Source organism: Saccopteryx leptura, chromosome 1, assembly GCF_036850995.1.
Source record: "Saccopteryx leptura isolate mSacLep1 chromosome 1, mSacLep1_pri_phased_curated, whole genome shotgun sequence".
Taxonomy (NCBI): Eukaryota; Metazoa; Chordata; class Mammalia; order Chiroptera; family Emballonuridae; genus Saccopteryx; species Saccopteryx leptura.
In genome coordinates this window covers 240,550,416-240,563,770 of record NC_089503.1, presented here as the reverse complement: position 1 = coordinate 240,563,770, position 13,355 = coordinate 240,550,416, and the positions used below count along the sequence as shown (strand labels likewise).

General features: G+C 40.9%; 1 long non-coding RNA gene across 2 annotated transcripts; it reads left to right on the top strand.

Annotated features, from left to right (window-relative positions):
* Window positions 1-961: 961 nt before the first annotated feature.
* LOC136407757 (uncharacterized) lies at window positions 962-12,392 on the top strand. 2 transcript variants are annotated; one of them, XR_010752012.1, is made up of 4 exons: window positions 962-1,215; window positions 2,982-3,095; window positions 3,296-3,421; window positions 9,872-12,392. It is a non-coding gene; the product is annotated as an uncharacterized lncRNA (long non-coding RNA). The 2 variants fall into 2 exon arrangements; XR_010752011.1 differs by having other exon boundaries at window positions 2,979-3,095.
* The last annotated feature ends 963 nt before the right edge of the window (window positions 12,393-13,355 follow it).

Sequence of the window (13,355 nt, the reverse complement as noted above, 5' to 3'; positions counted from 1 at the left end):
GGTATACTGTATCCTAAATAATAAAAACGTTGGCTTGCATCATTCTGACATCTTAGTACGACCTAGAAAGCCGATCTGGATGAAATATAGTGATAATAACATTCTGCATTTAAACAGCATCTTAACAGTCACAACGTTTCATCACCTGGGGTGGGTTCGGGGAGGGGAGTCAGAAAATAGAGAAGGACTTAGGGGCTCATTTGAGGGCAGAATGCCCTGGGGAATTCTTGGGATGGGGGACTGTAAATCAAAGTGAACATACTTTCATTTGGTTCTGGGTGATCTCCTGCTTCCTGTCTCCCCCAAGAGAGGGCTGATAAGAGGGACCCCTGCATGGCAGAGATATTCCCTGCTTTTGGTGCATGAACAGATACCCTGAACTGATACTAAACAATGCCACTGAAAATGGTAGACTGAAGCAAAGGATAGAAAAGGTAGGAGGGAATAAAAGAGGAAGGATGGGAATTTAGTTTTTAGGGACATTTTTTTCTCTCTGCTTAATTATACTTTTTAATTGCTGCTCTGCCCTAGGACACAAAAAGGTGTATTTCATTCCAAATTTCTTACTAGTCATATGCCAACAACCACATTGTTACCAAGAGAGTTCCCTCTCAAATAAAGGTGATAACATACTGGCAAAATACTCTGTGATTTGAGCTACTGGTCTGGGAGCTAAGAGGCCTGGGTTCTAGTCTTTGATTTGTTACAGTGACCTTGGAAAGTGACAAGTCACTTTCCTCACTAAGCCTAATTCCTCTCACTTGTAAGTGGAAGGTGCAGGGGTTCTGTCCACTTACTCAGATTCTCAACCTTTCTTTGTTCTGTTTCCTGCTCCCCCTTCATGAAGCTCCCTCCTGGTGCTTGAACTCATTATGTTTATCCTCTTAAGGGAATTTTAAAAAGGCTGTAACAGCATAACAGCCTTTTCTGAACCCCTAAGCCAGTGAGGGTGGTTGTTTGGAGAGAGACAGAGGATGGTTTCCTGGTACTTCTGAAATCATGCTGGTCTTGCCTGGATCCCTGTCTTTGTCGACCGACCGTAGAGGGTGGACTTTGTGAGAACAAGCAGGGGTAATGGAGCCAACACAGATGTGAGATCGCATACTCACTCCATCAACTGCCTACTTGGTGACTTTGGGCCAGGTTTTTAAGTGCAATATGGGGATGATGATAAGGCCGATGTCACAGAGCTAGTGTTTACTGAGAGAACACACAGTAAGTGTGAGTTTTGTACTTCTCTTTCTGCTTTCTCTCTAAAAGGTGGGCCTGGGGATGACCCCTGCTCCTAACATCCCCCCACCCCAGAAAAAGAGAGTGCTGGGAAGTGGGCCGGTGAAATGCAATGCCATGTGCTGTGTGGTCTGTGGCTGGCCCTAATCTGAGCAGAAGGGGGGTCTGGGGCAGGATAATTTCATGATGTATTTTGTAGTTGATCCACAGTCTGACTGAACAAACATTGTAAAAACAGCACATTATGGCCCCTGGCTAGGTAGCTCAGCAAGTTAGAGCATTGCCTCTATACGTCAAGGATGTGGGTTTGATCCATCCCTGGCCAGGACACATATGAGAATCAACCAATGAGTGCATAATAAGTGAAACAACAGAATGATGTTTCTCACTCTCTCTCTCTGACTCTGTCTCTCTTCCTTCCCCTTTCTCTAAAAATCAATTAAAAACAAAACATAACAAAAACAACACATTATGAAATAGAGAGAAATGCAGCTATGAACTCCTCCTGAGTTCTGGGGCAAAGGTTGTGAATTCTGAGGTTTTCAGAAATCTCAGAAACGGAGCTCAAACATCTGGGGGACATTGTCCCACCCTAGCTGACCAGGTTTTTTGGCCCTTGTGTGTGGAGTAGTCAGAGATAAGAGAGAATCTCAGAATTAGATAAGGAAACTGAGGCCCCGAGAAGTGAAGTGCTTTGCCAATGGCCATGCCATTATTAGGTGGCTAGAAATCAAAGATGAAAGGCGTGTACAACTGTGCAGAGAACCAGAGGGGTTGCCAAGGGAAAGTGGTAGAATTCTATGCAGGGCCCTCATAGAGTATGTTGACTTGCTTTCTTACTGGACCTGAGCATAGCTCTGATTAGCTCTAAGCCTTTGAGTTTTCTTTTAGAGTGATAATAGTTATATCTATCTCTGAGAGTTGTTGGCAGGATAAAAATGACACAATGTGCAGAAAATACAGCACAGTGCCTTGTCATAATGAGTGTTCAATAAATTTAAGCTAAAAGCATAATTTTGTACTCAAAAAATTAAATAAATAAAAGACAGCCATGTTACTATTGACCAAGAAAGACGGTTAGTATAGTTGGCTTTGTTCTTCTTGTTCTTCTTTTCTTCTCTTTTTTGACAAAGACAGAGAGAGAGATAGAGACAGACAGACAGAAAGAGAGAGATGAGAAGCATCAATTCTTCATTGAGGCTCCTTAGTTGTTCACTGATTGCTTTATGTGCATTGATGGGGGGGGGCTAGAGCAGAGCGAGTGACCCCTTGCTCAAACCAGCAACCTTGAGCTCAAGCCAGTGACCTTGGGCTTCAAGCCAGTGACCTTTGGGCTCAAGCCAGTGACCATTGGGTCATATCTATGATCCCATGCTCAAGCCAGCGACCTCACACTCAGGCTAGTGAGCTCATGCTCAAGCTGGATGAGCCCAGGCTCAAGCCAGTGACCTTGGGGTTTTGAACATGGGTCCTCTGTGTTCCAGTCCATTGCTCTATCCACTGCAACACTGCCTGGTCAGGCTAGTTGGCTTTGTTATTGATGAAAGCCAAAGAAGTCCCCCAATGCCGTGATAAAGTGACATTGCCACTCATTGCAGAGGAGGCCTATTGGAACCATGCCTTCCATAGGTCTAACTAACTCTCCTTCTTTTGGACACCTGAGCCTTAAAGTTAAGGTCTGTTTCTGAGGAAGGGACACTATGCAATAACTACTTTATCATTGTTTCCCTTCTGGTACAATCTGTCAGCAGGAATAAGAAGAGACACTGAAGACTGTAGCTGTGGATGTGACATTCTTTGAGGATGTCTGGAAGAAACAAGATGACATTCAGGACTTGTTGGATGTGATGGACAGCACAGACTGAGTGAGAGAAAGGGCCAATTTTTAACTGCCTAAGGGAGACATTGTAAACAATATCCTCAGTAATCTTCTTAAATAACAAGGTCTTAGACCCTTCCTTTCTGGAAATAATAATAATAAAAAAAACCCCTGAAGACTTCTTGGAAATAGATACCTACATTTTTTTAGATAGGATTAATGAATATTCTTTTAATTGCTTAACAGAACTTGAAGGAAATAAAGCTGGACCTGAAATAAAATCTAGCTCGATGCTGCTTACAAGAGATGCATCGAAACGTGGAACAACAACAACAAAGGCTGGAAGGAAAAGGATGGGAAAAGAAATAACAGGTAAATATCAAAAGAGAACTTTTGGTGTAGTTTATTAATGTCAGTTAAAATAGACTTGAAGACAAAATACCTTACTGGTGATAAAAATGGTATCCAGATAATGAACAATGTGAAAAGAACAATTAAGTAGAAGAACAATTCTAAACTTGTATACCCCTAGAAATATAGCTTCAAAATAAAAAAGCAAAAAATGAGGCAATTTTAGGGGAGAAACAACAAAGTAGAAATCATTGTAAGAGATTTTAATATACCTCTCTCAGTAACTGATAAAACAAGTTGGAAAGGAAACAGATTTGAGCAACACTATCAAACTTGGTCTAGTGGACAAGCTTGGAAAACCTTTATCAATAATTCCACATTCTTCTGAACATAACTGGGGCATTTATAAAACTTGATTATGAACTATCCCATAAATGAAGCCTCAATAAATACTATGATATAATGTCATACAGATTGTATTATTGACTGCATTATTACTTAGTGAGAAATAATTAGCAAAAGAAAAAGAAATTTACCTGCTTTTCCTCATGCATTTGGGGGGGAGGCGAAAAGGCATTTCTAATAACTCACTGGTTCAAGAAGAAATCACATTGTAAATTACTAATTAAGTTAATTAAAATTCTACATATCAAGACTTTGTGTCTTGCAGTCATAGAAATACTTAAAGAGAACTTAGAGCCTTAAAAAGTTTATATTTGTAAAGAAGAATGACTAATAATGAATGATCTAAGTGTCCAATGGAAGAAGTAAAAAGAAAGAAAAACATAGTAAGCCTTAAGAAAGGAGGAAAAAAATTAATGATAGGAGCCAGAAATGGGAGATAAGGGGACAGGTGGTAAGATTTATACTCTAATATTCTGTAATAAGTCCTTGGCTAGTTTTTGGATGAGGAGAAACATCTCTCCACTGCAAATACCTTTCCCTCTCAGCAGAATGTAGTCTCTCTCCTCTGAAGACCTTTCTTAGAGAATCTGTGTCATCTTTACAGCAGACGGACCAAAACAGTGTTTTGTTCATCCCTTATAGCCTTGGTATCCAGCCCAAGTGCTCCACAGTTCTATTCAGTGACTTTTCTTCTGTAGTTATTTGTGTATTTACCTCTTTTGCCAGATTGTAAACTCTTTGAGGGAGAAACTGTATCTTTCTCATCTCTGCTGCTCCAAACATGTAAGCCAGGACATTGTACAAAGAAGATACCTGATATTAAATGTGTTTGAAGTTGAGTTGAATTTGTAGACAGAGTTTCTCTTATAGACTGAGAGAGAAATGGGAGAAGGAGGGTGGAAATGATTCCTGACTCTTACAGACTTGGAAATCTGATCATAATTCAGAGTAGGCTACTGCTGACCTTCAGCACAGAGAGAGGACCTTTTCCCATTTGTGGGGATGATTTTGTAGTGTCTTAAGAAACACAAACAAACCCCTCCATTGAGAGGAAGCACATTCCTCTCTGAGTCCTGTCTGTGGCCGGGACGCATGAGGATTGGTCAGGGGTAGAAGGTTTTGCAGTTGAATACTACTCAGGTTTAAGCCCCCATTGCTTTTTAAAATTATCATGGAAAAATATACATGACCTAAAATCATTTTAAGTTGTACATTTCAGTGGCATGAAGTACATTCATAATGGCATGCACCCACCACCTCTCCCCGTTTCCACAATTTTTTCATTATTCCAAACAGAAACTCTGTCCCCACTGATTTTTTGCTGCGCAAGTTTGGTCAAGTTGCCAATTTCTTCATCTGTAAGTCAGGGCTAATTATATTACCTACTGAATAGGATTATTGTCTCGACTAAATGACATAATGCATGAAAACTTCCAGCACAGTGCCTGGCACTGTGTTTTACTGAGTAAGTACCCAATACATGCTCCTATAGAAAAGAACAAAGGGAAAGAAAATTCAAATTCTTTGGAGCTTGGAGACGAGGCATACATAGTTCATGAAAAGCTTGCTGGACAGCGTCTTGGTGGGGCTTGACTACAACTCTGTTGGTTAATAACCTCTCCAGGCTTGGGTCTGGAGGGGTTTATCTCTAAAATTCCTTCTAGCACCAGCACTGCATCTGGCATGTCATGGGAACTTAAGAAACTCCTATCTGTGTGAGTGAATGAACACATACATAAACATGTCAATGCTCGGAGGTAAGATAGAGATAATTTTGTCTTAGTTTTAAGTTTATCAATGAGAAGACTGAGACTTGGAGAGGTAAAGTGACTTATCCCAGAACAGAAAGTTAGGAGTAGAGCTATATGAAATAGTCGAGGCCCCTTAGCATATTGTACAAATCTTACCTTGAACCAGAACCCAGAAAAATAGCAGAAAAACCTGAGAAAATCCAGAAGGCTCATACAATGCCCAATCCGGAGTACAAAGTCTACAAATGTTCAATGTCATTGCCCCTACTCTGACTACACATTTGACCCAGAATACTGCAAATAATTGCTTTTCATTAAGAAGAGAATATTTCCTTCCAATATAAGGTCAATGGTCGTTCTGGTGAGGAAGGTCATGGAAAATAACTATTTTTGAAAACCATGATTCTTGGAGAACTAGGAATTTTTAAAAGACCAAAAATAGCCCACCCATTTTCTAACCTCACCCAGCTTCAGTTTTATTTGTCAGGTATGGGAATTAATACTTCACGAAGCTGTGGCGAGGATTCAGTGAGATAAAGGATGTGATGGTGGTGGGCACAGTGCCTGGTGTATGGATGGTGTCCAGCACATGTTTGTTCTGAGCAAAGGGGAATATTATTGATGAAGCGTACTCTCCAGCCCTATCAACAGTCCACTTGACCCTGCTGGGAAGATTTGCTGGTGCTCTATACACTTTGTTTGCAGTGTGACCCAAAGAATAACCTCAAGGGAGGAGGTAGCCATTAGCACTGGAGCAATTTATAGCAAGCACGTGCTGCTGTTTGGCTGCTGTGCCCCAGGTTGCAGTCAGTCAGAAATGGCTTCCCATGTTTACTGGAAACATAGAGAAGTGTCTCAGCGACACTAGTGCTGTGGCTGCAGGTTTCAGCCTGTTTCCAGGCACGCAGGTCACTTGGCATAGAGGCAGTTAGTTATCTTATCTCCATGTGGAGCAATGATGGGAAGAATCCTGACTGGGGATCAAGACACTGGGTCCTAGACCTGCCCACCTATTATCTCATAATCTCAGGCAAAGGACTTTACTTCTCTGAACCTCAGGATCCTCTTCTATGAAACAAGGGGCTGGAAATGCATGATTTCTCTGACCCCCTCCAGCTTGACAATACTATGGTGCTATTTATTTATTCCACTCACAGCTCTCCAAGTACTGCTGCTCAGTGAAAATATGAGTGCCCATCTGTGTGAACAATTGCACATACACAGGAGTGTACACACACAAATACACACACACACACACACACACACACACACACACACACACGCATGCATTCTGATATACTCAGAATCTTCACTTAGGGAATTAGCACAAAAACCTAATAGCCATTTTACTCACCACCTTTAGAGTGACATAACCCAGCTGCTTCTGGACTAGGACCTCATCTTCCTTGTGACTCGGTGCTTCTGCTGCCAAATGAGGTAGAAATGGTGCAATCTGATTTCCACCCCCCAGAGCAACTGCTGCTGCGGCTGCTGCAGCCGCCCGCCTTTTTGACCATAGATGCTGCATCAGCAGAGAAGTGCTGAGCACAGCACATTTCCGAGCTGGGGGAGGCAGACTGGATTGCTGCAGGGGGAACCGAGTTTCCATTCTTCCAAGGGCTATTTCCACCCAGGGAGTTTTTGTGGTAGGAGGAAATTTACTTTTGAACATTGCAAAATCCAAAGGGATGAATTTGAGAAAACTTGGCTTTTGCCATAATCCAGTCCCCTTTGTGAAATCAATTTAACCCTTTGGGATTGTGATCTTGCTTCCCGCTAAAGCAACATTTGTGTTTGTGGATGAGGACCATGACAGGGTCTTTAAAGCATCCTGGTGCAAATGCTTGGCTTTTCTATAGAAGGGTGAACTTTCTGCAGACTTCCATGGTTCAGGACGACATCATTCAGCCTGATAGAATGAGATAGTCTTTGTGGTCCTGGCTTTCCTGGCTCAATCTGTTGGGAATAGAACAGGGCAGAGCCTGGGACTCATTAGCTATGGGGGTGAAATTCACTTTCTAGTTCCCACAGATGCCTTCCTGGATTGTTCTCTCAGCTTTTGGGGTGCCAGTTTCATTGGTAGTCAGTCTTCACTTCCACATAAATTTTATAACTAATGGTCTCTGGGCATTGTTGCCACTCTGATTTTAGTTTTCTCAGATGAACACCACTCACAGCATCATCATGAGTAATTGTTTAGATGATTTATGACAATGGTTTGCAAATCTTTTTGGTATGTTCCCCATCAGTGAAAATTTAGTTCATATATACATGTATTTGCAAATGATAACACACTAATATCATTAGCTAATATCTCAAGTCAATATATATCTAAGGATGAGGTTCATTATTAAGAGTAGTGGATGTTAAATGATATTTCAAACAATATGATACTTTCAAAAACATTTTTGGTCAACTTCCTGGGTTTAAATAAGTTATCATCATTTCGATGTTATAATACAGTTGTAAATACAGTTGTAATATGATTGACCTCTTGCTAGAGGTAGAAGTGCCAGCTCCACCTTTTCCTTTTGCTGTGTTATTAGGAGTCACTTCCATTTGGGATTTCTTCACAAGAATCTTTCTAAGCTAAGCATCCACTTTGGTGGGGGGTTATTTTAATTAAAATTAGATTGTATAATCTGCAGTTCCACTTACCCTTTCCACAGTGTGGAATTCCCACTCTTCCCTCAGGATAACATGTTTTCTGTAAGTAACACATGACAAAAAAAAGTCATCAATGTCAAGCCATATATTAGATATTAATAAAAAAATTTTTTCTGATACTTCAAATAAGAGGTTTTGATATGGTCTTTCTTGCACTTCAGTGGATGGTTCTGTTTATTCCTCCTGGGATACATATGTGCTTATACTCTTTTTTTGGAAACCTCTGAGTTAAAAACTGTAAATGTGTTCTGTAAAATACAAAGAGCTGACCAAAGGAAAACAATGGTAAGGATGCATACCCAGAGAACATCTTTATGGGCTCACCTACATTTTTATAACCTCTGAACACTTTTTCTACACTGCATTATCTTCACTTAAGCCAGACAGGTGCTCAGACATGAAATGTACATGGTATACAAAGAGGGACTTGAGTCAGTTACCTTTGCTGTTACTTTTTTCTCTTAAAAATTGTTGGCTGCTGGCGTACAAAATGTCTTCTTTGGAAATGACATGTAAAATAAAGGCTCTGTGTTTGACAAACAAACAAACAAGCAAGGATTAAGAAGGATCAATTCCATTGGTTGTTACTCACAAGAAAATTGAACAGGCTTGGTTATTCTTTCTTTGTGATTGGAGTCCCAGGTAAGTTGGTCACACCTAGATATTTTTAACTCCAGATGTGACCCCCTGTGTGACTATTATAAATACCTTGAGCCTAGATTCTAATTCCTTATTCTCTGAATTGAAGGCCTAAGAGACTGTGTTGTAAGAGGGAAGACTTCTGCAGGTTTAGTGTGGCTGTAGAATTATAAATGGGCAGAAAGAATAATGCTTCTGCACTGGCCTTTCAGGAGACTGATAGTTGTGTTTCAGACAACCAGAATTATCAGTACAGGTCTAAGGTTTTGGACACAACACTCAATAATCCTTCCCTGGATCCTGAAAATTTCAGTTGTTTCTTCAAATGCAGTTAGGTTACAGGATTCTGGTATGAAATAAGTGGGGTCAAGTTATATTGGGTGTTGAGCCAGAAGAGATGCTGCTTATGACAAGCCAGACTTTGGGAGAGAGAAATGGAATACTCACAAATTATGACTTAAGCAAAATATTTATCAGCAAGTATCTGTAGCTCACCCTGTGATACATATATAGGGTGGGGTAAAGACTCTAAGTCCTTGTACCTTACAGATTTTATTGGGCTTGGAGAAACTCTGGAAAGAGCTAAGCTTTCTCTAGAACAGAATGATAGTTCCTGAAAATCCCTTTGATAGTGTTTTTGGTCACTTTAAAGACAAGTGAGAAAGACACCTATCCAGACAGCAGTCTGGCTTGAAACAAGCAATTCTCTTTGGAGTCAATTTGGCTTCCAGAAGACTAATAGGGCAGCAGAAGTTCAAGGATCATGTGTATTCCAGCTTCAAAGAGAGGGATAAAACACCAAGAAACAATTTTAAATACATATTCATTGAAAAATAAATGGCAGTGAGGGCCTTCTTTCTTAATATGTTTTCTCAGAGTAGCAGAGTAGTAGCTGGGCACATGCTTCATGGCAAGACTGATATTCCCAGTTTCCCTTGTTATTAGGTATGGCCATGTGACTGAGTGCTTGTCAATGGAATCTGAGCTACTTTCACTTCTGTTTCCCAAGATGGTGGTGTGTCTCCTCTATGGATGATGTGGCAGCATGTGCGCATGTGCAGATGATGACGTAACACCGTGTATACAGCAGAGCAGCCCACGGCCATGCCAGTCAAGATGTGGACGGTACAGAGGAAAGTTCAGTGTGTTCTGTGGCTCGCTAAATTAGAATCTGTGACCAAAGTGCAACGTGAATATCGGCGCATTTATAATGAAGCACTACCACATAGAAATAACATTACTTGGTGGGATAAGCAGTTGAAGGAAACTAGCAGTTTGGTGGAGAAACCCTGTTCTGGTAGGCCCTCAGTCAGTGACGAGTCTGTAGAGGCTATACGGGATAGTTACCTAAGGAGCCCTAAAAAATCTGTGTGTGCGTGTGCTCGACAATTACACCTAAGCAAGACTACAGTTCATAAGGTGTTAAAAAAAAGTCTCTGTTTTACAGGATACAAATTGCGGCAACAAATGAAGCCCACATCAAACTGCACTAAATAGGTATGAAACTGGGAGAGTTTTCCTTTTATTTGGTGCAGATTTCACAATTCTATCGTCTTTTGTTGCTTTCCTGTGACCGGTCAAAAGTGCACCATGACTTTATGGACACACTGTATGGTGACCCAACTTGGAGCATGGAGATGATGCTCCAAGATGATGATGATTCTCTAAGGGGTGGCCAAACAGTGATTGGATTCCTGAATGACCACATGGAGTAAGGCTACTGGCCTTCTCTTGAAACTTGGCCTACTGTAGTGGATACTGTGGTGGGCTGCCTAGACCTTCCCCTTCAGGCCTAAAGCACTCAATACCCCAGATTCTGGGAACATTGACTCCTGCTGATTCACATTTGCATTCTTCTTCAGGAACTGTTCTTGGCCAAAGAGAGCTGTCCCACCTGAAGTTCTATACCTCCCCCAAGGGGCAACCCATATCCAGTGATTAGTCAATGCTGGGTTGAAGGACCTGGCCCCCATGCCTCAATTTTGGACAACTCTGAAAGGTATCCCAGCTATAGAGTCCTTGTGGTATTGACTGAAGCTTCTGTTGCAATCATAACAGCCCCTCTGCCCAGATGCTGTTCCAGAAAACACTCCCCAGTCAATCTCTGGCATGCAAGTTTCCTTATTAGTTTATTTCCTGGGAAATCTGACTCAATTTATCATTCACACTGTGACTGTTACATGAGTGGGGAAAACCCCTTATTTATTCCTTAAATCTTTGCAATGTTGGGTTTAGTTGTTACAGCACCTCAAATTTCACCTAAATCCAACTATTAAGTAGTGAGAAACAACTGACGTGGGAATTAGAAGACTTAAGTTCAGGGGTTTTTTTGGAACTTGTGTTTTGACTTTGAAATTCACCTCTCTTGGCCCTAATCTTATCCATGAAATATAGGGATTGGATTGGATCTCTGTAAAAGTCTCTTCCAAATGTAATAATCTGTGATTATTTTCTTTCTAAAATGTGTCTCTTCATGAAGTTACAGTGATATCCAGTGGCAGTTGCCTTAGTTGAAAATTTCCACCCAAGAAAAAGATTTGGAATGTGACTCTACATCGTGACCTCTCTTTTGCTTCTGCTCATCCTGTCTCTTTTCCCTTCTGCCTGCACCACCTGTCCTCTATTTCTTTCTGATTCATCTCACTCACCAGCCAGAGAGTAGGTCCAGAAAACCTCAGTCATTTCTTTGAGCTCAGCTGCTGCTGTATGCTTCCAGCTGAAATTCCATCTGGAGCTACTGTTTTAGGCCAACTCCTCCTGTGAGAGTCATCTTTTTTCTATGGCACCTCTCTGCCCTCCACCCCAGGGGTGGCTTGGGCAGAACTGGCCACTGAGGACAAACATTGTATATTTTCTTTTCCAAGTCAGAGCTCTTTTGGAATCAGAATGCTCTTGATAACTCTTTCTGGGAACACAGTGCTGCTCTCAGCACTGTAACCAACCAGAAGCACCCAACCCTGCCTTCATGGCTCTTACACACAAGTGTAGGCCTTGTCCTTCAAATAGTCAGGACATGGTTAGCTTTTCTTTTAATAGTGGTTTGTAGTTTAAGAAGTATGTTTTCATGCTATCTCAACTCATCTCTAAAATAACTCAGCAAGTCTGATATTATTATTATCCTCAGTTTGCAGATACAGAGAAGCTAAATGACTTTCCTAAGATAGCAGCAGTATAATTGACAGATTTAGGACTGGAACCTACATTTTTCTTTCCTATTTTTATTTATTTATTTTAAATGGAAATTATTGGGGGTGATATTGGTTAATAAAGTGATACAGGTTTCAGGTGTACAATCCTACAATACATTATCTATACCAGGGGTTGGGAACCTATGGCTCATGAGCCAGATGTGGCTCTTTTGATGGCTGCATCTGGCTCGCAAACAAATCTTTAATAAAAAAATAATAACATTAAAAATATAAAACATTCTCATGTATTACAATCCATTCATTTCCTACCACTCATGTTCATGGTTGCGGGTGGCTGGAGCCAATCACAGCTGTCCTCCGGGACAACACCAAATTTTTATTGGATAATGCATAACGTACACGGGTCATTGTATGGCTCTCAAGGAATTATATTTTAAAATATGTGGTGTTCATGGCTCTCTCAGCTAAAAAGTTTCCCGACCCCTGATCTATACACTGCCTTGTGTGCTTACCACCCCAAGTCAAGTCTCCTTCTCAGAACCTGCATTTTCTAACTACAAAACCTGTACTTTTTTCTTTTCCCTTTTATTAACCTAATAAACTCATTTTCTAGATCCATGCCTAGATCCTCCAGATGGATCTCTGGGCTCTCATGAAACTTGAGTCATGTGTAGGTATATAAATGATTAGATTGCAGTGTACCCCCTCCCCTCTCAATAGATTGGGAATGCCTGAAAAATAGAGCCTATGTGTCTGTCATCCTTTTGTTTCACTTGAATGACTAAATATTTATGGTGTATAATAAGTTAAATGTGCTTTTTGTATAATACCCAAACCTTTTATATTGTGTAAGGATAATAGTAATAAAGACTGCTTATACGGAGAGACAATAGGAGGCAGCATATGGGTGTGACATAATAAGCCTGGAGAAATATCCTCTTTGCTTATTGCACCCTTCCCCCAATATCTTTCTTAAATGGTGACATAATCTTTCATTTCATGACAAGTAATGTTTCAAATGAAGTCTCCTGTTGACTTAAATTCACTCCAGTATATAGAAGATGTCTCCCAAAATCTCTCCTAAGAGTGGGCTTGGGAAGCAGGTTGTGGAAGAGCTGCATTTGAAACAGGGAAGGAAGAACCACAGAAAGAGGAAACGGGACACAAAAAGTGGATTCTTGGGACATTAGTGGCAAATCTCACCTGACAGTTTGGTAGGTACAGGTCTTGAAGTTTCAAGAATCTGTTTCCTGTGCCTTCAGAAACTGGTGTGAGTGGTGGGGGTAACAGTAAAGGTGGGGATATAAGGCACTTTGTCCCAATTCTGAAACAGGAAATTTAAGG